Genomic DNA, 27,340 nt, shown 5'->3' with positions numbered 1-27,340 from the left:
TTATATCTGCTCTCTGTCCACTGTGGTGAATCGAACACGGAGTTTAGGGTTGTAAATTCGATACCACTAATATACCTGTGAAGAAAGGGCAATACATATATGAGCTGTTTAGTGAACCACAAGACAAGCTTTCATAAGTGTATCAAAACAGTGACAATAACAAGTGTAACAATAACCAATGATAAAAATATTTTAAAATATCAACGAATTTTTACGCTTTAATACATATTATTTATTATTTAATACATATTATTCATTATTTAATACATATTATTTATTATTTAATACATATTATTTATTATTTATTACATATTATTCATTATTTAATACATATTATTTATTACATATTATTCATTATTTAATACATATTATTTATTATTTATTACATATTATTCATTATTTAATACATATTATTTATTACATATTATTCATTATTTAATACATATTATTTATTATTTATTACATATTATTCATTATTTAATACATATTATTTATTACATATTATTCATTATTTAATACATATTATTTATTACATATTATTCATTATTTAATACATATTATTTATTATTTATTACATATTATTCATTATTTAATACATATTATTCATTATTTAATACATATTATTTATTAAATATTATTCATTATTTAATACATATTATTTATTACATATTATTCATTATTTAATACATATTATTTATTACATATTATTCATTATTTAATACATATTATTTATTACATATTATTCATTATTTAATACATATTAGTTATTACATATTATTCATTATTTAATACATATTATTTATTACATATTATTCATTATTTAATACATATTATTTATTACATATTATTCATTATTTAATACATATTATTTATTACATATTATTCATTATTTAATACATACTATTTATTATTTAATACATATTATTCATTATTTAATACATATTATTTATTACATATTATTCATTATTTAATACATATTATTTATTATTTAATACATATTATTTATTATTTAATACATATTATTTATTATTTAATACACATTATTTATTATTTAATACATATTATTTATTATTTAATACATATTATTTATTATTTAATACACATTATTTATTATTTAATACATATTATTTATTAAACAGTTTCACAGGAAAAATATGTTGACACCCAAAGCTGCACGAGGGCTGTTCGCGCTAGCCGTCCTTTATTTAGCCAACTCTTGTGTCACTCTTATATAATGCACCCATGGCTAAAAAGGTGAGACGGGGAACTGATCTTCAAATTGCGAGTCAAGTGCTCTAACTACCTTCTCATGGAAATGTTTCGGATATGGTAAAGTGTCATATAGATTATTCATGAGTGTATTTAAATATAATATGGAGTAATTATATGTGCGCGTGTTTAAATGTAATATAGAGTAATTACGTGTGTTTATATGTAATTAGAGTTCTTAAGAGAGTGTTTAAATATAAGGTTTTACTAGTTTAAGTTTAGAACAACTGGGTATAAAATGGAAAGTGTTAAAGCTTAAAAGGCTGTAAAAAACATTACTAGAACAAAATACGCTTCGTAAGACAAAGATAATTTGGTATAAGACAGACTTGCGTCACTGTGAACAGATTTATATCACTCTAAATATTGCTGTTTTTTTGTTGATTCACAAAACGTATTTTTCTATGGTTCATCAGAGTCTTATAACTTTTGAAAGTGAATGTCTGTAGACAGAAGTAACGTTTAAATCGCAGTCAGGGTTTGTTGTTGAAACGAAGCAGAAAATACGAACCGAGAGTACTAAGTTTACTCTGACTGTTACGCCTAGTGCTTATTTCCATTACAATGTTTACCAGTGTGACAAAGTCACTTTTTGGTAACACGAAAGTAAGGACGTGTGTTTGTGTAGGTGCTGAAGGTCTCAGAAGCTCAGCAGTGAGGTTGGAGCCCATAAAGGAGACACGATTGTGTAGCTTTGTGCTTAAGAACAAACAAACAATCCGAGACAAGAGTTAAAACTCTATCGAAGCATGGGCTGACAATTCATAATGAACAGAAAGGCCGAGTAACAAAGCTCCTTGTGTAGGGTGCTAAGTGAAACAATTAATATTATGCGCTTCTTATGGCGTGAAAACCTTTACAAACAAGAGAAGCACTATTGTAATTTATTATTCTGTCATAAGACATTATTTTCAGACTTGGCATATGACTCGTTTCGCTTGATACGGAGTTAATTAGGCCTAACAACAGTCAACATGGTGTAAACACCATTTTCATAAAGTATTTCTTACAACAACAATGGTTACGGTGTTTTGATAATGGATAAGACAGACGTAGTTTTAATAAAATACTTATGTAAATTGTTATTATTATTGAGAAAACCTAAGGATATGAGTAAATAATTTATTATTAAAGGTATAAAAACATAATAATAATGTGTTAACACTAACATGTCTGATATTATATATACATACTTTTACATTCATTGTTTATAAGGAACATAATAAGTCAGCAGTTATCCTTATAAAGAAGTTATCAGGTCTTTAATGAATCGAATAACAAAAATAGTGACTGTTACTTTTATAACCCACTCACAACTGCAAGTGAGTGAAGTGTTTAGTATCAACACGTCTCATAACCCGGACTGTTCGATATACAGCATGAGATGGTTGCACCTGTTTCTCGCTTGCCTCAAATATTCAATACAATCTTGTAATTATGAGGTGAATTTCAAAGACATTTTGTTGAGGTAGCCTACGTCGAATTCTACGAATAGAAACGTATTTTTATTTTATAAACTGAATCGATGGATGTTGCTTTCTTTGCCTACGAAGTAATAACAGTGTATTATTTGCTAGAGGCGTCAGAATGTACGTTTTTAAACCGCGTAAGTGAATTAAAGTGAAGTAAGAACAAACAGTTTTTTTCGTGAGATCAAACGAACTGTTATCTTATAATGACAACTGTGTGAATCTTTAAAACTTAGAATATCTAGAAACATTGGTTGATTTAAGTAACTATGTGCGTCATCCACCACGGGTATTGAAACCTGATTTTTTTATGTTTTAGCACGCACACTTATCACTGAAAAACTGGGCGGGTTATAATGTGTAAGTAATTCTAAGTCTTAGGAAAAGGAAGCTTCTGAACTGAAATACATCAGCGATCTACTTCGTTACTAAAACTCATAGTGTAAAACAAACACCTTAAGTCCATATAACAAACACCTTACCTATAAACTATAAAAACACATAAAGTATCATACTGACGCCTTAAAAACACTTAAATTTAAGGTTAATTACTCTGTACATGATCATCCCGAGGTGGCACATTATAACTACAGATTACCTACATCACGTGTGACACTTCTGTACATGATCATCCTGAGGTGGCACATTATAACTACAGATTACCTACATCACGTGTGACACTTCTGTACATGATCATCCCGAGGTGGCACATCATAACTACAGATTACCTACATCACGTGTGACACTTCTGTACATGATCATCCCGAGGTCACACATGATAACCACAGATTACATACATCACGTGTGACACTACTGAATCCATTCCCTCTGAGATGACATATTATAACCACAAATTACCTACATAACTTGTGACACTACTGAATCCATTCCCTTCGAGATGACACGTTATAATCACAGATTACGTACATAACTTGTGACACTACTGAATCCATTCCCCCCGAGATGATACATTATAATCACAGATTACGTACATCACGTGTGACACTACTAAATCCATTTCCTCCGAGATGACACGTTATAACCACAAATTACCTACATAACTTGTGACACTACTGAATCCATTCTCTCCGAGATGACACGTTATAATCACAGATTACGTACATCACGTGTGACACTACTGAATCCATTCCCTCCAAGATGATACATTATAATCACAGATTACGTACATCACTTGTAACACTACTGGATCCATTCCCTCTGAGATGACACATTATAACCACAAATTACCTACATAACTTGTGACACTACTGAATCCATTCCCTCCGAGATGACACGTTATAATCACAGATTACGTACATAACTTGTGACACTACTGAATCCATTCCCTCTGAGATGATACATTATAATCACAGATTACGTACATCACTTGTGGCACCAATGAATACATTCCCTCTGAGATGACACATTATAACCACAGATTACCTACATCACTTGTAACACTACTGGATCATTTCCTCTTGTCTCTTCTATTGGTTAATATTTTATAATCGAAGTAGCCACAGAGATAAGTTTTAATGAAACGTCTCATGTTGTATTATTATGCAAAAAATAATAAGCATATATTTTTTAGGATTGTATTAAAGAAAGCTAATGCTTGATTTTCTAGAATAGTTTGTGTTTTGTCAAGGGCTAAGTTCCACAAAGTTCCCCTGCTGTGCCTATCATGTTATAAACCCCCAGATTTCCCGGTGAGACACTGGGGGTAAGAAACCTGATGTGGTGTGGAAGTAAGTGAATATAAGTATGTGAAAGATATTTTATCTCACAATGAGTTACCAGATGTACTTAGGGGATCGTCTGGTTTCTCTCTTATTACTGTTTTATTATAGAATAAATTTTAATTCAAATCTACGATAAATATTCGTATTATATGAATGAGAAACACTGACAAAGGGCTGACTCTAATGGCATCAGAAAATCTCTAACGGATCGGTAAAAGCAAGTTGACAAAGTTGTATTAAACACAATATTCGAAAAATTTCTACAATCGATTTATTTCTCTTTATGTACAATTATAAAATAATTTTAAATAGACATAAATGTTTAAAAATACCATATAAAGAAAATGTTTAGAAACTGGGTTCTGGATTTATTTTGAAAGAAACTTAGTACGGTTATGAGAAAAATAATAACCTTACATGTCACACAAAATACACAAATTAAGTCACATCTGGGACCTCAAATCTTATGGGGTATAAATCTGACGACAGGGGCATTTGAAGGATTGGACTTAAGATGGTACAAAAACAATCAAACATCAACAAAGCAATAAGCCCAGAAGAGAGCCCGGCACGGCCAAATGTGGTAAGGCGTTCGAATCGTAATCTGAGGGTCGCAAGTTCGAATCCCGGTCGCACTAAACATGTTCGTTCTTTTAGTTGTGGGGGCGTTAAAATGTACAGGTAAATCCAACTATTTGTTGGTAAAAGAGTAGTTCAAGAGTTGGCGGGGATGATGATGAATAGCTGCCTTCCCTCTAGTCTTACACTGCTAAATTAGGGACGGCTAGCGCAGATAGACCTCGAGTAGCTTTGCGCGAAATTTAAAAACAAACAAACAAAAACAAGCCCAGGTGGTGTAACTTCTCTAACCAAAGATCAAAAATCGATTTTCTTACAGTGGCTAGTTTTCGTCTCAAAGTTTTTAGAGCCTTTGAACATAAAACACCCAGAAGAATAACGCTGTCACTACATCATATAATAAAAGACGGAAGTCAACTGGCGACAAAAAACAACACATACAGGTTGACCTCATCCTTTGTTTGTGTTGACCTTGTTATAGGTTGGCCTCATCCTTTGTTTGTGTTGACCTTGTTATAGGTTGACCTCATCCTTTGTTGTGTTGAATTTCGAGGGCTATCTGCGCTAGTCATCCCTAATTTTGCAGTGATAGACTAAAGGAAAGTACCACCACCCACCGCCAACTCTTGGGCTGCTCTTTCACCAACGAATAGTGAGATTCACCGTAACATTATAACGCCCCCACAACTGAAAGGGCGAACATTTAATATTGTAAATAATTTGTTATACTTAAGGTTTATGTTTGTTTCAGTGTCAAGAACGAAGCTCATCTGTGTTCTTACCTCCACGGTTTCTAACATTGTGAGTCTGGATACATACCGCTGTGCTACTATGTGTATGTGTAGTGACACCTAAAGAGTCTGAGTAATACCCCAGAACGCTTCATCCGATGTACCTAAGTGAAAAGTCAAGATTTTTATGTGATACGTAAAATATGTAAATATCACATTTGTTGATAGTTAAGCGCAAAGCTACACAATAGACTATTAGCGGTGCGCTTACCATGAGTATCAAAACCTGATTTTTAGCGGTGTAAGCCTTCAAACTTAACACTAAACAACCAATAGGATGGTGTTATGTTGGGTAACCGTATCGTTACGTGTTAAATTTGAAACACACGAGTAGGGTAGAACAAATAAACAGCCACTTACAATAATCCTTTTATTTTAACGTCTTGTTATACCACATTTCAAGAATATTACAATAATCCTTTTATTTTAACGTCTTGTTACACCACATTTCAAGAATATTACAATAATCCTTTTATTTTAACGTCTTGTTACACCACATTTCAAGAATATTACAATAATCCTTTTATTTTAACGTCTTGTTATACCACATTTCAAGAATATTACAATAATCCTTTTATTTTAACGTCTTGTTATACCACATTTCAAGAATATTACAATAATCCTTTTATTTTAACGTCTTGTTATACCACATTTCAAGAATATTACAATAATCTTTTTATTTTAACGTCTTGTTATACCACATTTCAAGAATATTACAATAATCCTTTTATTTTAACGTCTTGTTATACCACATTTCAAGAATATTACAATAATCCTTTTATTTTAACGTCTTGTTACACCACATTTCAAGAATATTACAATAATCCTTTTATTTTAACGTCTTGTTATACCACATTTCAAGAATATTACAATAATCTTTTATTTTAACGTCTTGTTATACCACATTTCAAGAATATTACAATAATCCTTTTATTTTAACGTCTTGTTACACCACATTTCAAGAATATTACAATAATCCTTTTATTTTAACGTCTTGTTACACCACATTTCAAGAATATTACAATAATCCTTTTATTTTAACGTCTTGTTACACCACATTTCAAGAATATTACAATAATCCTTTTATTTTAACGTCTTGTTATACCACATTTCAAGAATATTACAATAATCTTTTTATTTTAACGTCTTGTTATACCACATTTCAAGAATATTACAATAATCCTTTTATTTTAACGTCTTGTTACACCACATTTCAAGAATATTACAATAATCCTTTTATTTTAACGTCTTGTTATACCACATTTCAAGAATATTACAATAATCTTTTTATTTTAACGTCTTGTTATACCACATTTCAAGAATATTACAATAATCCTTTTATTTTAACGTCTTGTTATACCAGATTTCAAGAATATTACAATAATCCTTTTATTTTAACGTCTTGTTATACCACATTTCAAGAATATTACAATAATCCTTTTATTTTAACGTCTTGTTATACCACATTTCAAGAATATTACAATAATCCTTTTATTTTAACGTCTTGTTATACCACATTTCAAGAATATAGGCTCTGTTATGGTATATCTTTCCATTGGCTGATGAACCGACTGTGATATATGCTACCGAACAGTGTAAAATAGGAACATAAATCGCATTAATAAATATTTTAACACTGTATTATTTTTATTTTAGAATATTTGAAAATTGTATGTAATTTACGTGTACGAAAAATTTACTTTCGTTAAAAGTTGAAAACTATCCAATGATTATTTTAATGTAAAGTTTCCTTTTGAAGAAAAGTTTTATTGTGCTAGAATACCTGAGGAATGTTAGTGTCCTTGGAAGGGATTATATTTCGGACTTCTTGCTGTAACCTTGTGTATAATTCTGTTAACAAAAGGGACAAGTACATGGTTTTTGTAGGTGTCGCATTTCAACAGTACAGAACAATAGTAGAAAGGGAGAGTGCTTCATCGACTTGGTTTGTTTGTTGTTAGCCACAAACACTACACAGTAAGCCATCTGCGCTCTGACTACCGAAGGTATCGAAACCCTGTTTATAGTATGAACGTACCGTTACTCTGTCCGGTGCACATCGTATTCTGTTTCTTACACATCGTGTACCAGTTTTCTACAATCATGAATAACAAATTTCTTTTCTTAAATATACCAAGAAATGAAAATTTCCAGATATTTACATCGAAAAATTTTTAATCAAGACTACTTTAATTAAAAGGTGATTTTTCAATTTTATATTTCAGAAAAGATCAAAGTTCCACAGATAAGCTCCCTGGAACAGTGTCTATAAGTGTGATTTCTCCATAGCAACCAAACTGCTGTTTAGGTTTATTGTTTGCGGTAAGTCACAACCCAGTTACGTAAAATACAAAAAAAAAAAACACGAAAAAATGCACTACATGTTCTGAGAACACTCTAGGTTATAATTAAACACATACATAGATGCATATATATACCAGTAAGTTTATTTTCTTTATTAATCGACTTTCAAAGAAGGGGCTTAAACAAAATACATCAATGATTAATTTTTTTTTGGGGGGGGGTTTGAACTTCGCGCAAACCTACACGAGGGCTATCTGTGCTAGTCATTCCTAATTTAGCAGTGTAAGACTAGAGGGAAGGCAGCTAGTCATCACCGCCAACTCTGGAGCTACTCTTTTACCAACGATTAGTGGCACTGACCGTCATATTATAACGCCCTCACGGCTGAAAGGGCGAGCATGTTTGGTGCGACGGGGATTCGAACCCGCGACCCTCGCAAAGTCGAGTGCCTTAATCACCTGGCCTCAATGATTTAAGACTTTTCATGAAAATAACTGTACTTATCTGGATAATAAAGATATATTAATTAAGGGTAATTACTTGAGATATATACACATTAAATTAGTGGTAACAATACAAAAAATAAATAAAACTATTACCAAACGTATTACTAATAAGATGAACAACAATAAACTAAAAATCAAACATAACTGTCATTCTAAATATCTATATAGTATATAACCCTGTACACCCACACTTAACAAGTGCCTAGAATCACGATACTATAGAAATCTGTCAGTGTGTCACGTGACAGAAACCGTGTAAAATCGAAATAAATTTTAGCTTTAAGATGAGTTTTAAAGATATTCACAAAATGAACATTAACACCACGTGATAGACCTTTATTACCGGCAGAATGAATCACAAACTTAGCTATACCCGTACATAAGCGTAACAACCCGAGGTGATAAGAACTCAGATGAGGTAAAAATATACACTTGTAAGAGGCTACATTTGTTTGTATGATCGAGTTCAGTGATAAGTGAACAGCGTTACTTTGAGGCACTTTTTCAAACAAAATATTACTACACCGTGTGCGTATTACTACGTACAGCAACGTAATCCGTACTCGAAAAAAAATCGTATTTTTTCTAGTCCTTCATCAAAACATTTTGTAGGTGTAAAAGTTTTTGTAATTAATTTCTTATCCACCTTTGACTTACGTGAATTTTTTTTTCAACTGCCAAGTTTCACAAAATCTTAAAAACAAGATAGAAACAGTAACAACGTTATGTTTTTTCCGTTACTTACCACGCCTGTGTTGTAACCAGGGGCAACACCGGATGCAAAGACCAGTGTGAGTTTATAACCCAAAAGAACTAAGTAGATTTGCATCGTAAATTATGTTACCCTTCAAGTAATAAACCGTAAGAAAACTGAGAAAGAAGAATAGCACGGAAGTGTATAGTGAATACATTTGTGATGTTGAATATATCTGAAGAGAAAAAAAACAAACTAACAGTCAATAATTTTCCAGAGATATATAAAAGAAAACTTAAGTAACTACAAATAATTAGGGTGTTTAAACAGGAGGAAATGTTTTAAACAGTTGTTTTAGGCATCAGTTAACGTTTATTATTTACTAATTTTATAAACTATCTGTTCATCATATGTTACAGCATATATTTTATTAACTTGAAAGGGTTGGATAGAACTTAGAATAAAGTCGCACAACTCAACTTCTGTGTTTTTCCCACCATTGGTATCGAAAACCAACTTTTAGTGCCGTAATCCAGCTGGTGAGCTAGTGTGGGCGTATGCAAAGAAAATCATCCTTATGAAATGAATTGTTTGTTTGTTGTTTTAGAATTTCGCACAAAGCTACTCGAGAGCTATCTGTGCTAGCCGTCCCTAATTTAGCAGTGTAAGACTACAAGGAAGGGAGCTAGTCATCACAACCAACTCTTGGGCTACTCTTTTACCAAAGAATAATGGGATTGACCGAAACATTAAAACGCACGTACGGCTGAAAGGGCGAGCAGGTTTGGCTCCAAAGGGATGCGAACCCGCGACTCTCAGATTTTGAGTCGAACGCTATAATACGCTTGGCCATGCCGGGTTATTTATGAAATGAAACTTCGGTATGTTTTTATATTCCAGGATTTACTGTGGTGTTACTTTATGACACCATTCACTAACCTCTAAAACACTGTATTTGTTTCAGTGTTGTTCTCTACAGATACTTTGTCAGTATTGAAATATGAATCAGTAACGTTTTACAAGCATTTTGATTTTCAGTATTTCCACACACAACAATGGGTTGAGTTTATTAAGATTCACATTACTAAAACGGAAGTTTTATATTTCTCAACTGTAGTGTCAACAGAAAGAGAAATTAGAAGTTGTCTGGTCACATCTTATCACCTTATTCTTAATGTCTAGTCACATCTTATCACCTTATTCTTAATGTCTAGTCACATCTTATCACCTTATTCTTAATGTCTAGTCACATCTTATCACCTTATTCTTTTAATGTTTGTCACATCTTATCACCTTATTCTTAATGTCTAGTCACATCTTATCACCTTATTCTTAATGTCTAGTTACATCTTATCACTTTATTCTTATTCTTAATGTCTAGTCACATCTTATCACCTTATTCTTAATGTCTAGTCACATCTTATCACCTTATTCTTAATGTCTACTCACATCTTATCATTCTATTCTTAATGTCTAGTTACATCTTATCACCTTATTCTTAATGTCTAGTCACATCTTATCACCTTATTCTTAATGTCTAGTTACATCTTATCATTCTATTCTTAATGTCTAGTTACATCTTATCACCTTATTCTTAATGTCTAGTTACATCTTATCATTCTATTCTTAATGTCTAGTTACATCTTATCACCTTATTCTTAATGTCTAGTTACATCTTATCATTCTATTCTTAATGTCTAGTTACATCTTATCACCTTATTCTTAATGTCTAGTCACATCTTATCACCTTATTCTTAATGTCTACTCACATCTTATCATCCTATTCTTAATGTCTAGTCACATCTTATCATCCTATTCCTAATGTATAGTCACATCTTATAATACTATTCTTAATGTCTAGTCACATCTTACTATTCTATTCTTAATGTCTAGTCACATCTTATCATGCTATTCGTAACTTTCACAGTTCAGATTTTTAAGTGTTGTTCTTCACATTTTGGTGAAGTTATTTGTGTTGATGTTCGAGAAGTTTACACAAAGATTACAGGATTTATCTTAAGAAGTTCATCTTTCACATGCATTGACTCTACAAAGAAAACTAGAAACTTAAGGTTTACTGTTTTTATTTTTTTATGATGTATGTATTATCCTGTTTATTGTTGATGTGATTGTTAAATATTAAAATCTAAACATCAAAACTATTTATATATGACATGATTTCTAAACTGTTGGAATTTATAAATAATATTTAGTATTGTCGTGGCTAATAAATTATTAGAGTCTAATTGTCTGTTTGTAGTTAATCGCAAAGCTACACAATGGGGTCTCTTTGTACTGCCCACCACGTGGTTTCTAGCGTTGCTAGTCTGAAGTCATATTATTGTATCACTGGGTTACATTAGAATGTACAAAACATTGTTTTCCATTGACACGACCAACAAATTGCTAGAATCTAAAAAGAAACATCATTTTCTACTGACCTGATCAGTAAGTTGTTAGAATCTCCAAATTACGCACCAAATAGTATTAGTTTCTTATCTGCTCTTGGTGAGAAATACAAATTGAAGATTTATATCGTACAGAAATATCGTTTATTGTGTAAGATATTGCTGTTAAGATTGGCTACATCAATGAATGCCAAACTGAGGTTGCCACTGTCAATAATTTCCTTACAAACTGTTAGCAGAACTAAATAACATGTAGTTAGTGTTGAAACAAGGAAGAAACATAAGGAATTTCGGAAACCTCGAATGGAAACATTATTTAAAAATATTGAACTGTGTCAGAAGCACCTTCTATAGCAGCTCTTAGTTAAATCAATTATGTTTTTATGATTATATCAGACAAGTATTCTTAAGTTGTGACAAATTTTTGTAATCTGTAACGCCGGTGTTATACTGTGTTACGAGTTACGCTAAAACATTTTCTCGTTTTTTTAATATGCGTTGAAGAAGGTACCACGTACAGGTTCTCCATTACTAAAATATATAACTGAATATTATATCTACGGTAAGCACTTTAGACAATGATTCTACGTCTACATATACGTATGATATACGCTACACCATTATATGAAGTCAGTACTTCCATAAGAGATGGGCTACTGATGGGCTGCACGTTAGATCTAATTCGTTTTTCATCTGCAAAAGACTCGCCATGGCCAGGTGGTTCAGGCACTCGATTCGTAATCCGAGGGTCGCGGGTTCAAATTCCCGTCACAACAAACATGTTCGCCCTTTCAGCCGGGGGGGTTATAATATGACGGTCAATTCCGCTATTCGTTGGTGAAAGAGTAGCCCAAGAGCTGCCTTCCCTCTAGTGTTACACTGCTAAATTAGTGACGGCTAGCGCCCTCTTATAGTTTTGCACGAGATTCAAAACAAACAAACAAACAAACAATCATGTAAATATATTTCATTTGTCAGGTATATCACTCATACAGGAAATAAATTCCCTTTACAATTATCTGACTTTGACAATTAGAGGAGTCTTTTTTTATATAAGTACAGAAAAATGCTATTTTGTTGATGTCCACATGTTTCATTTCAAATTCAATATTTCAACAGGAAATCGCCCAAGCTGGTTGAGTTCACTCGGAGAAGAAGTTAAGTATATGAATGAAACATTAAAGCCATTTTCTCCTGTTCCGTTTTCGTTTGTTATGAATAGTTTCCTGCTATGTTCTTCCCCACATATTGAACAAACAACTGTGTTACCCAATCTCTTCTTTTATCACGTGTAACGTGTCGTTCTCCTGTCTCGTGCAAGATAACTTGTACGATTGTGAGAAGTCAAAACACTATTAAAGGACAGAAAATCAACTTATGTTGAGACTCTTTTTAATATATCAAACAAAATTATATTATAGATTGTCTACTGTTTGAACTTATTTAACACCGAGTAAAAAGAACTTGAGCATGAGATAGTCTGTCTTAGTAAATTCATATTTACGACGTAAGTTAACAAAATATATCGAGTTAGAAATGTTATTATGTTCGTTCGAACAATAGTTACTTATGTTCAAAAGAATAAATAAACTTGGAATAAGGGATCTCTCAATAATCTACACACTAGAAGTAATGTAATTTTAGTTGATAAAGAACAACTATTTCTGATTCTAATTTATAAAGCAATGAAAGGCATTCTGTACAAAAATATTAACGTAACTTCTTCCTTTCTACCCGCCGGTGGTTAGGCTACAAGCCTGTGGACTTACGACGCTAAAAGTCAGAAGGAAATGAACTTCGGTAGCTATTATAACACCAAGTATACAGGACACATTTCTCTATGTTTTTTGGAATCTAATGTGAAACTGCTCTGGTAGTTAATATTTAACATCAGAATTTTAACCACATAACCCTTAAAACTCATAAAAGCATCAATAGAAGTCGATGAAATAACTAAATAGCCAAGGGCGTAGATTCTGGGGGGATACATCCCCCTTCATTTTAGGTGGGGGAATGGCGTATACAATCATCCCTCCCTACAGTTTAGTCTGTTGAATTGTTTTATTGCATCACAGAGCTAAAAATTGTGTGTTTGTTCTTGTGATTCTTGTGTTCTTACCAATCGAATTACATAATTAGGCCTAGATGTAGGCTTTTTCAGTAGATGAAATTACATTTTTAATATTGGCGTGCTTCTAAGTTTTTCGATGGAAGCGATAGTTCGTAAGTATCAGTCAGTAGGCCTAAGTATACATGCAAGGTTTGCAAGCACTATCACAGAATATACCTACGTTTTGTATGCAGTGTATGATTAAGTAAAATTTTCATCACAACAGATTGAACAGAGCATGAAATTCAAAAATATTATTCCCAAGTGTAAACCCCTGTTATCTAGATCTGGCAGGCCATTTGTAGCTTGTAGCTGCATCAATCTTATGTGTATATTGTGCGGTTTTCCTACGCCATTTGTTCTTGTGCATGTCTAGCCGGTTTTAGTGTCGAACGCCTTACTCTCCTTAGCTGCCGAATCCGCTGGATTCAGTGTACGTTTAGAGCACAGTTGACGACAGGTTCGGGTCGCTCGGATCCAGACGCACCCTAAATCATCCCCCTACGCTCCCTTTAGTCTGAGCCTCGATTTTACAACAGGGCTCATTAGACCTGTGTTTGTGGCCCTCATTAATTCATGAAATTTCAGATTATCACCGCCCTCTAATAAAGTGCTGGTGCTTTATGATAAAAGAACAATATATTTTCTTATCATAGATAGTAAACATATTGTACTTTCTTGTGTAATTGGAACACAAAAGGAGTGATTTTAACAGCCTGAAGCCTCTACTCGAATTGTATTGTTAGTTTTTGTTTAGGTGTTTTTATTTAATAGACATGCCTATAGACATTATATCACAACGTGTTTGTCTTTTGATGACTTTTAACAGTAATATAATATATTTGTAATTGTATAAGTATTTGTTGAGAAACTTGCAATTACTTGTGTTGTAACTAGAACACATTATTGTCCCAGCGATGCCCAGGCGGTCAGTCGGCTCGGTAGTCACTGTGAGGTTCGCGCGTTCGACTTAAATACATTGTATAGTTCAGTCCTACTTCTATTCTGTCCTAACTTCATTCATTGCACGTTAGAGTTTTTCAATAAAGACTGTATTTTATCCTGTTGAGAAACACGATAAAACTAGAGAAACAGGATATCAGTAACCTTGTCAAGTATAATGGCCATCTTTTAAACTGTGCAGTGTGCAGGAATAAATTCATGTGGCAGTTAATTTATCTGGGAAACAGATTCCAATTATGACAAGCAAGTGTCTGAAACTTTCCGATATTAGACAGTTCTGCAAGCCAGTTACTAGTACTACAAGTGATAATGCAGATGCAGATAATCCAACAACCTCAAGCAAAGGAATAGAAACTTGCCATACAGAGGAAATACCATGTTCATCAGATAACGAGTCTGAAAATGCTTGTACAACTATTGCACATCATGAACCACCAGACAGTTTCGAAACAACTTTGTGCAGTAATGATAAATCTGACACTCCACAGATACAGTGTGGAAAGCCATATCATCCAGACGTACAACTAATACCACGATAGAAAGCAAAATCTCAAAAGAAATAGGAGAGGCCAGTGGAGTATACCTTCATATGCACCGGTTTTTGCAACTGGAGAAAGGCAAAACAGAAATTCAACGAACACCAATCCTCCTCGCAGCACAGATTCGCTATATCTCCAGAAGGTTCACTTGATGTAACTCCAGTGACTGTCCAGCTACATGATGGAAAAAAGAAGCAGCAGGAAGAATGTAAAAGACGTTTAGCCATAATATTCAGAAGTTTACGTTTCGTACTGCGTCAAGGTTTAGCATTACGTGAACATACTGATATGGAGGGGAACTTACTGCAGTTAATGAAGCTCCTGGAAGATGAAGATCCTGAGTTGACGGCCTACTTGTCAAAGAAAACCACATTCACATCACCCCAGGCTCAGAATGAAATAATGGAGATGTTCCGCCATCAAATACTGAGGAACATAGCACACGAAGTGCAGCAAAGTAAAATCTTTGCATTAATGGTTGATGGCACTCAAGATGTTACAGATGGCGAACACGAAACAATATGTGTACGATACGTAGATGAGAACCTTGATGTCTATGAGACATTTCTTGGTTTGTACAGTGTTTCCAATACAACTGGTGAAACAATATCCTCGACTATACTTGATGTACTGACTAGACTAAATTTACCACTGTCATGATTAAGAGCACAAAACCGAAACATTTGTCACTTACTAATAATTATTTGGAATTATGCATAACACTAGACAATGGACTATCTGCGTTCTGCTCATCGAAACCCAATTACTAGGAGCCACTGGCAGGCCACTTGCTAATGACATTTACCTGATGTCCAGCGAAGTTAATCTCATGATGACATTAAAACAAGACCAATGTTAAGTGTGACTTACACGCTGAGGCTTCAATAATGCCACGTGCACCTGTTCAAAGACCAACGATAAAATTAATATTCTACTGAAGACCAACAATAAAATGAACATGCCTTCATGTACTGAAGACCAACAATAAAATTAACAATCTACTGAAGACTAATGATGAAAATAACATTCAACTGAAAACCAATTTTGAAAATAACATGCAACTGAAGACCAACAATAAAATTAACAATCTACTGAAGACCAACAATAAAATTAACAATCTACTGAAGACCAACAATAAAATTAACAATCTACTGAAAACCAATGATGAAAATAACATTCAACTGAAGACCAACGATAAAATTAACATTCTATTTAAGGCCAACGATAACATTAACATTCTATTGAAGACCAACGATAACATTAACATTCTGTTTAAGACTGATGATAACATCAACATTCTATTTAAGACCAATGATAACATTAACATTCTGTTTAAGACCAAAAATAACATTAACATTCTATTTAAGACCAACAATAACATTAACATTCTGTTTAAGACTGATGATAACATTAACATTCTGTTTAAGACCAACGATAACATTAACATTCTGTTTAAGACCAACAATAACATTAACATTCTATTTAAGACCAATGATAACATTAACATTTTATTTAAGACCAACGATAACATTAACATTCTATTGAAGACTGATGATAACATTAACATTCTATTTAAGACCAACGATAACATTAACATTCTGTTTAAGACTGATGATAACATCAACATTCTATTTAAGACCAATGATAACATTAACATTCTGTTTAAGACCAAAAATAACATTAACATTCTATTTAAGACCAACAATAACATTAACATTCTGTTTAAGACTGATGATAACATTAACATTCTATTTAAGACCAATGATAACATTAACATTCTGTTTAAGACTGATGATATCAGTAACATTCTGTTTAAGACTGATGGTAACATTAACATTCTGTTTAAGACCAATGATAACTTTAACATTCTGTTTAAGACTGATGATAACATTAACATTCTATTTAAGACCAACAATAACATTAACATTCTGTTTAAGACCAATGATAACATTAACATTCTATTTAAGACCAACGATAACATTAACATTCTATTTAAGACTGATGATAACATTCTGTTTAAGACCAACGATAACATTAACATTCTGTTTAAGACCAAAAATAACATTAACATTCTATTTAAGACCAACAATAACATTAACATTCTGTTTAAGACTGATGATAACATTAACATTCTATTTAAGACCAATGATAACATTAACATTCTGTTTAAGACTGATGATATCAGTAACATTCTGTTTAAGACCAATGATAACATTAACATTCTGTTTGAGACTGATGATAACATTAACATTCTATTTAAGACCAACAATAACATTAACATTCTGTTTAAGACCAATGATAACATTAACATTCTATTTAAGACCAACGATAACATTAACATTCTATTTAAGACTGATGATAACATTCTGTTTAAGACCAACGATAACATTAACATTCTGTTTAAGACCAACGATAACATTAACATTCTGTTTAAGACTGATGATAACATTAACATTCTATTTAAGACCAACAATAACATTAACATTCTGTTTAAGACTGATGATAACATTAACATTCTATTTAAGACCAATGATAACATTAACATTCTGTTTAAGACTGATGATATCAGTAACATTCTGTTTAAGACTGATGGTAACATTAACATTCTGTTTAAGACCAATGATAACATTAACATTCTGTTTAAGACTGATGATAACATTAACATTCTATTTAAGACCAACAATAACATTAACATTCTGTTTAAGACCAATGATAACATTAACATTCTATTTAAGACCAACGATAACATTAACATTCTATTTAAGACTGATGATAACATTCTGTTTAAGACCAACGATAACATTAACATTCTGTTTAAGACCAACGATAACATTAACATTCTGTTTAAGACTGATGATAACATTAACATTCTATTTAAGACCAACAATAACATTAACATTCTATTTAAGACCAACAATAACATTAACATTCTATTTAAGACCAACGATAACATTAACATTCTGTTTAAGACTGATGATAACATTAACATTCTGTTTAAGACCAACGATAACATTAACATTCTGTTTAAGACTGATGATAACATTAACATTCTGTTTAGGACTGATGATAACATTAACATTCTGTTTAAGACTGATGATAACATTAACATTCTGTTTAGGACTGATGATAACATTAACATTCTGTTTAAGACTGATGATAACATTAACATTCTATTGAACACTGATGATAACATTAACATTCTATTGAAGACCAACAATAAATGTATCGGTTAACTAACGAGTATCAAGTTAATTGTTAATGTCCTTAGTTAACAACTTGTAAATTGGTTTAGTTTACTAAGAACGCCCAGGTAAGACCATCAATATCGTACAAGAACCCAATCATACAGTTGTACTTATTTATCATCGGTTTTTGAACTTATACAGTTAGAGTAATCCGAAGTCTTGTGCGCAGGCGTAGAAGGAACCGCATGTACACGAGAATGCCGGGTAAAGAACTTGGCGGCCCACATGGTTTAGTGAGACGACTCAGGCTTGCTCGTTCTCAAAGGCGACGACGAGAGGACGGAGAAAGGTGGTGTCCTAATCGCCGTGACACAGGTTTCAAAAACATTTCAGGACAGCAGCGTTTAATGGAGCAACAATAACACCATTTCGACAGCTCACTAACAGGTATGTGTTGTCATGTTGTCTTCTACTGTGTTATGCAACTCTATCTGCTGCGACTGTTGTTTGAACACTGCTTGTCATTATAATCTTTTACCTAAATGTATGAGAATCAGCAGTAAGTTTAGAAATTTAAAACTGCCAAATCTGGCGTTCGATTCCTCGCGATGGATAGAACGCAGATAGCCATTGTGTAGCTTTGTGCTGAAATAAAATACAACTTACACACTAAGTAAGAAACTTTCAATGATAATAAAAGTCATGATTTGAGTTAAACAATATAAATAAGTTTTACTTGAATGTTTTTAAGAGAAAATATTAAAACATTTAATATTTAATTTATCATTTGTTCCCCGCTGGTACAGCGGTAATTTTACGGATTTACAACGCTAAAATCAGGGGTTCGATTCTTCTCGGTGAGCTCATAATATATCCTGATAAGGCTTTGCTATAAGAAAACACGCACAAAACATTTCTAATTTACTTGGTTTTCAATATTGAAAGTACATTCATTTAATCTAAAACCCTTATTGATTTTCGTCTCTATTTAAAGAATGGTAATACTCTACACTTGCTGATGCCTTTAGTCTTAACAAAACCAATGTTTCATCAAGTATTTGAATTTGTAAAATTTAAATAATTAAATTACTTTGTCATTTTTTTTATCGAGACGTATTAACTTAATCTTGAGTAGATTTTTAAGATGGTGAATTTATATTCGTTCTTAACATTTGAGTGGTCAATAGTTTATTATTAATATAGAAATAAAAACAGCCTACCCTTCGTGACGTAACACACTTTACAAACAATCGAACTAAGAAATAATTTATAATACCACAATCTTGAAACAAAATAAAATAACATTTTGTTTTCAATATTAGGGTTGAGTTCAGTAACCTAAATATGTTATTTCAACCTCTAAGAATTATACGACGCACAAAATTCGAATTCTTTGTTTGTTTGTAGTTAAGTACAAAGCTACAAATGGGCTATGTGTGCTCTGCCCACCAGGAGCATTGTAGGCTCACTTCTGCAATTCTACTGTATCGTACGTACGTTTTGTAGCTTAAAGCATGTTTTAAAGGTGTTACTTTTAAGAAATGTTGTTATAATTGTCACCTTTACACGATTAATTTATGACTTCTACCAACAGGTCACATAAACCTATTATTAAGTTTTTAGTATTTAGAAACCACCATATCAACGTCACTGAATTACATATATTGCTTAGTACTTACAGCTTTGTCTTTCGTCCTTGTTTATCGTAAACACTGAAGTAAGATAAAGTTTAGTGGTCTTTGATTGTGGTAAACACTGAAGTAAGACAATGTTTAGTGGTCTTTGTCAGTGTTTACTGAAGCAAGACAAAGTTTAGGGGTCTTTGTTTATGGTAAACATTGAAATAGGACAAAATTTAATTGTCTTTGTTTATGGTAAACACTGAAATAAAACAAAGTTTAGCGGTCTTTGTTTGTGGTAAACACTAAAGTAAGAGAAAGTTTAGTGGTCTTAGTTTGTGGTTAACACTGAAGTAAGATAAAGTTTAGTGGTCTTAGTTTGTGGTTAACACTGAAGTAAGACAAAGTTTAGTGGTCTTAGTTTGTGGTTAACACTGAAGTAAGACAAAGTTTAGTGGTCTTAGTTTGTGGTTAACACTGAAGTAAGACAAAGTTTATATGAAGACTGTTCTTACTTGTTTTCCTGTTTAAACGTAAGAAACAGACCAATGTGGTTAAATTTATGAACCAGGTCATCCTGTTAAGCCAGTCTAAGTAGACCTTCACGAGACAAGAGATGAATCAATTGTCCATCAGGGAAACAGACAATATTCCTGTTTGTCTAACCTAAAGAAGACAGTGAAGTGTATAAAATGTGTATAGTGATTTCCGCCAGTGTTTGACGGTAATGAAGGAATGTGAAGTTAAAACAAACTAAATGTATGTGAGGTTAACGGTCTGCAAATTAGACTTTGTGAAACCCAAACCTAGGATTTCTCCATTCTTAACGAGGACTAACAAATTCAATTACAAGTACAGTATTACTTAACTATAAACTCGTGATATGTAAATTTTATTTTATAATGAAGATCTGTTCTCTGGCGGGACAGCGGTCAGTTTATGGGCATAGAACATATTTCGTTTCCTCAAAGTAGACAACTCTCAATTTCAAGCAAAGCTACACGAGGACTATCTGCGCTAGTAGCCCCTCCCCTCGTCAGTGGCACAGCAATAGGTCTACGGACTTACAATGCTAGAAACCGGGTTTTGATACCCCTGTTGGTCAGAGAACAGACAACTTTTTGGTAGCTTTGTGCTTACCTTCAAGCAGATAAATATATAACTCTACGCTAGCCATCCCTGGTTCTACGCTAGCCATCCCTAGTTTAGCAGTGAAAACTAAACGGAAGGAAGATAATCTTGAACACCCACCGCCAATTCTTAGGATCGACCGTCACATTATAACGCTCCAATGGCTGAGTGGGTGAGCATGTTTAGTGGGACGGAGATTCAAACGTGTGGTCTGCAAATTGCAAGAAAAACGTCTTAACCACCTGGCCATGCCGAGCCGTACGGTGGACAGAATGTACCAAAAAATATAAAAACGTGAAGCAGAATAAAAATATTTTTGTTTGGATTATTTGATGTTATTAGAAATAGTTATAGACAAAAAATGTAGTGATACCTAACGGTAAAGTTTGGTGTTACTTTGGTTAGTATAAAATTACTTAATAAAACCATTGTCGTGGGAGAGTCTATTGAAATATATTTTTGTTTTCTCTAGTAACAAGAATATACGTCAGATGTTTTTATTTTTATTTATTTACATGGTGTTCAAAGAAAGAACTAAGAACTGTTTTAGTTAATTTAGCAAACTAAAGATCTTTTGAGTCAAAAATTATAAAAATCATAAAAGATGTAAGTTTTAACATAAAAAATGAACAAATATTTGATTGCAAATGGTTCGAAAAAATACTTTAAGGTCACTTCGAGGTGGAACTGTCAGAGAGTGGTTCTAGATAAACAGTTATTTACATCTTACAAGGCTCATTAGAAGTGAGGCTGTCACAGAGTGGTTCTAGATAAACAATTATTTACATCTTACAAGGCTCATTAGAAGTGAGGCTGTCACAGAGTGGTTCTAGATAAACAATTATTTACATCTTACAAGGCTCATTAGAAGTGAGGTTGTCACAGAGTGGTTCTAGATAAACAATTATTTACATCTTACAAGGTTCATTAGAAGTGAGGCTGTCACAGAGTGGTTCTAGATAAACAATTATTTACATCTTATGAAACCACAACATGATTAATTTCTATTTCAAACATAAAAATTATTAAAACAAAGAGATTTTGTTAAATGTACGAGTTTTTTACAGAACCATCTGTACAGTTTTAACTATTGCGCACAGAACGCTTCTTTAACTACATAAATGCCACATGGGATTATAAGTATAACTTATCTCTGATAAAGTTTGAAACCTACATGATTAAAGGTTATGTTAGTTGAAACAAAAATGCTTTGTCTTTATTACAGATTAAGTAAATTCGGCAAAAACTTGCTTCAAATGAGGGTTATCAAATATGTCTTGACTGAATGTGCTTTATATTACACAGGACAATAGGACACTGGTTTAAAATAATGTCCTTTTTGACGATAATAAGATAAAGACTTGGATGAGACTTAGTTTTTCTAATACACTCATTTTTGTCTTTTCTTCAAAAAATCCCAATAAATATCTTTCGGTTTTGATCATCCTGTATATTTGTAAAGCTTCAAAACATTGTTTTAATGAACATTATGGTTTCAAGATTATTTCCATCTAATTCCGAAAATAGAGGCCCAAAATAAACAGTATAAACTCTGAAAGGGTGCAGTAGTTGTGTTAAGCCTAACTGGCCGATTTAGCATTCATTAGCATATTTTAAAGATAATGTAGAGTTAAATACTTAACTCTGTTTTGTCGATAAAACATCAAAGACTTATATAAATTCTTAAAACTCTGTTAGGAGTTCAAGAATTCACGGTTTGACTTCTTCAAATAGAAATATTCAGCAAAATGAAATAATAGTCATTAAAGACGTATTCATGTTTCCTTACCTTTTGTTTATATATTAAATATCTGTTACCTCTTACATTATAAAATATGTAACAGCAGAAAATAATTTATTTGGCTTCATTCACTGGCTCAGTTCCCAATGTAACATATTACTTACGTCGATCATACTTAAAAACCAGATCCTTGCTTGTGAAATTGTCCGAACAATCTATTTACATCTCTGTATTTAGTTTTGATAAAGTGACTGACTGGTAAAACAAGAGGTTTGGATAAGAAAACTGAATGTAGTCAGAACAATTTATTTTGTTACACTGCTTTGGGACATGAGTTTAAAAATAGATTTAAAGACAAGCTTCTCATGCTCAGTGACAAACTTAACAGAATAAAGACGAGTTGTTTTTGTTGTTTTTTAATGTTGTGGGCATTGGGAACTGAAAAATCTGGTCGAAGTCGAAGACTGATGTAATGAGGATTGGAAAATATTGAAAACTGGTATTATTATGACATTCTATGGGTATTAAAGTATTTAATAATGATACATATATATTTCTAAAAAGCTGGGGAAGTTAGACTCTGAAAGGATTGAGGAAGTAAACTAGCAGTTCAAGATTTGTTGCGATACTTCAAATAGGCCTAGGACTGCTACACAGAAGTTAGCAACATTGTTTTGATTTTAAGTATGTTTGGATAACTTTAATTACAAATAAATCCTATCAATGAAATTATATTTATTCATAAATCATGAACACAGTATTATGTGTAATGTTTATTTACCCACACAAACAGGAAGAAAAAAACTGGAAAACAGTATTTCATCCAAAAGCTTATATAAGACAGAGATTATCATTCGTTGTTTAGTTCTTACAGAAATTTATAAATGAATCTTAGTCTAAACTGTTTACTTTCTAGAATCTTATTTGAAAATATTTAATACATTTGTATAATGAGCCAGTATGTATCAAGTTTACATATACCATAATAAATTAATGTCCTCCTATGAGACGGTAATAAGTCTAAAATCAGATGATCGATTCCTGAAGATGAACATAGCAGATAACACAATCAGTTAATGTAGTGGTTTACTTCTTCAGAATAAAATACATCTGTTACCTTCACAAAGACTTCATTTTATCCTGAAGATATATCTGTTACCTTAACAAAGACTTCACTTTATCCTAAAGATATATCTGTTACCTTAACAAAGACTTCACTTTATCCTGAAAATATATCTGTTACCTTAACAAAGATTTCACTTTATCCTGAAGATATATCTGTTACCTTAACAAAGACTTCACTTTATCCTGAAGATATATCTGTTACCTTAACAAAGACTTCACTTTATCCTGACTTTACCTCAAAGATTTCTTTATCCTGAAGATACCTATTCTTTATCCTAAAGATATACCTTAACAAAGACTTCACTTTATCCTGAAGATATATCTGTTACCTTAACAAAGACTTCATTTTATCCTGAAGATATATCTGTTACCTTAACAAAGACTTCACTTTATCCTGAAGAGTTCAGGTTGCCACATACACTGCTGGCAAATTTTCAAATTATCCTAGAAACTTCATATTAATTCGTTTTACATCTATTGACTTAAGATAATTCAGAAAGTCAAAAGAAAATAGATTAGAAGAAAATTATTATTTGTTTGGATCATTTCGCACATTTGAAATATTAATAACCTAACATCCAACTGAAACGCCCCCTACAATCCCGTACTCATTTATACTCTCGTCCCTAAGACGTGTGTCCGGAAATGGTCAGTTTCAAACTCTCACTTTGTCACCGTGGAGATGACCTAGAAAAGTCAAAACATGTTTCTGCTCAGCATTAAAAGCGTCAATACCCATACCAGCCGTTCTAAGGTACACATTTGACATATTGTTAATTTATTACTAGTGCACTGTTAAAAAATGGGTTAAATAATTTCCAAACGTAGGAGAAACTGTGTTGCCAATTTTGGTTGAAAAAATATTGCTCGTTCTTAATTCAGCACCAGGCCTGATTGACGTTAACCCGTTATTTACATAAGTTTCTTGTTTTTCTGGTTTTGTTAATTTATGTTCTTCAGAAACTTGTCATTATGTACTATATCGTGTTGTTTAAAGTCGAGAAGTTTGAATTTTGTAAGAACGAAATTAATCTACAAAAGCTTCAGGCAAACAATACTAAGAAACTATCAAAATATCTGTCTGTAACAATACTAATAAACTATCGAAATATCTGTCTGTAACAATACTAAAAACTATCGAAATATCTGTCTGTAACAATACTAAAAACTATAAAAACATCTGTCTCTAACAATACCAATAAACTTTCCAAATATCTGTCTGTAACAATACTAAAACTATCGAAATGTCTGTCTGTAACAATACTAAAAAACTATCGAAATATCTGTCTGTAACAATACAAAAAACTACGAAATGTCTGTCTGTAACAATACTAAAAAACTATCGAAATATCTGTCTGTAACAATACAAAAAACTATCGAAATATCCGTCTGTAACAATACTAAAACTATCGAAATTTCTGTATGTAACAATCGAAAAACTATCGAAATGTCTGTCTGTAACAATACTAAAAAACTATGGAACTATAGAAATATCTGTTTTAACAATACTAATAAATTTTGAAACATCTGTCTGTAACAATATTAATAAGCTTTCGAAACATTTGTATTTAACAATACCAATAAACGTTCGAAACATCTGTCTTTAACAATACAAATAAAAACTTTTGAGACATCTGTCTTGAACAATACTAAAAATCTAGAAACATCTGTCTACAACAATACTAATAAACTTTCGAAACATCTATCTGTTACAATATTAATAAACTTTGAAACATCTATCTGTAACAATACTAATAAATTATCAAAACATCTGTCTTTAACAGTACCAAAAAACTTTGGAAACATCTGTCTTTAACAATACTAATAAATTCTCGAAACATCTGTCTGTAACAATACTAATAAACTATCGAAACATCTGTCTTTCACAATACTAATATATTTTCGAATCTTATGCCTTTAACAATACTAAAAACTATCGAAATGTCTGTCTGTAACAATACTAAAAACTATTGAAATATCTGTCTGTAACAATACTAATAAACTGTCAAAATATCTGTCTGTAACAATTCTAATAAACTGTCAAAATATCTGTCTGTAACAATACTAAAAACTATCGATATGTCTGTCTGTAACTATACGAAAAACTATTGAAGTATCGGTCTGTAAGAATGTAAATAGAATATTGAAATATCCGTCTGATACAATACTAATAAACTTCGAAACATCTTTCTTTATCAATACTAATAAACTCTCTAAACATCTGTTTTTAATGATACTAATAAACTCTCGAAACATCTGTCTGTAACAATACCAAAAACTTTCGAAACATCTGTTTTTAAAAATACTAATAAACTCTCTAATCATCTGTTTTTAATGATACTAATAAACTCTCGAAACATCTGTCTGTAAGAATTCTAAAAACTTTCAAACATCTATCTATAACAATACTAATAAACTATCGAAACATCTGTCTTTAACAATACTAATAAAAAATTTCGAAATATCTGTCTTTAACCATATTAATAAAAACTTTCCAGACATCTGTCTTTAACAATACTAATAAAAACTTTAAAGAAACCTGTTTTTAACAATACTAATAAATTATCCAAACATCTGACTTTAACAATACTAATAAACTTTCGAAACATCTGTCTTTAACAATACTAATAAATTCTCAAAACATCTCTCTATAACAATACTAATAAACTTTCTAAACATATATCTGTAACAATGATAACAAACTTTTAAACATCTATCTGTAACAATACCAATAAACTATCGAAACATCTGTCTTTAACAATTTTTAACAAACTTTAGAAACATCTGACATTAACAATACTAAAAACTATCGAAATGTTTGCCTGTAACAATACTAAAAAAATTATTAAGGTATAGATCTGTAACAATACTAATAAGCAATGGAAATATCTGTCTGTAACAATACTAAAAACTGTCGAAATGTGTCTCTGTAACAATACTAATAAACTATCGAAATTTCTGTCTGTAACAATACTAAAAACTCTCGAAATATTTGTTTGTAACAATACTAAAAAACTATCGAAATATGTGTCTGTAGCAATACTAAAAACTATTGAAGTATCGGTCTGTTACAATTCTAATAAACCCTCGAAATATTTGTCTGTAACAATACTAAAAAACTATCGAAGTATCGGTCTGTAACAATACTAAAAAACTATCGAAATA

The 27,340-nt window shown here is 31.9% G+C and overlaps 1 long non-coding RNA gene across 1 annotated transcript; it reads left to right on the top strand.

The window, feature by feature from the left end:
• The first annotated feature begins 1,261 nt into the window (after positions 1–1,261).
• LOC143233411 (uncharacterized) lies at positions 1,262–24,166 on the top strand. Its single transcript, XR_013018121.1, has 3 exons — positions 1,262–1,329; positions 18,761–19,006; positions 20,750–24,166. It is a non-coding gene; the product is annotated as an uncharacterized LOC143233411 (long non-coding RNA).
• The last annotated feature ends 3,174 nt before the right edge of the window (positions 24,167–27,340 follow it).

This window comes from Tachypleus tridentatus, chromosome 12 (assembly GCF_004210375.1).
Source record: "Tachypleus tridentatus isolate NWPU-2018 chromosome 12, ASM421037v1, whole genome shotgun sequence".
Taxonomy (NCBI): Eukaryota; Metazoa; Arthropoda; class Merostomata; order Xiphosura; family Limulidae; genus Tachypleus; species Tachypleus tridentatus.
This window is presented reverse-complemented; position numbering and strand designations above follow the sequence as displayed.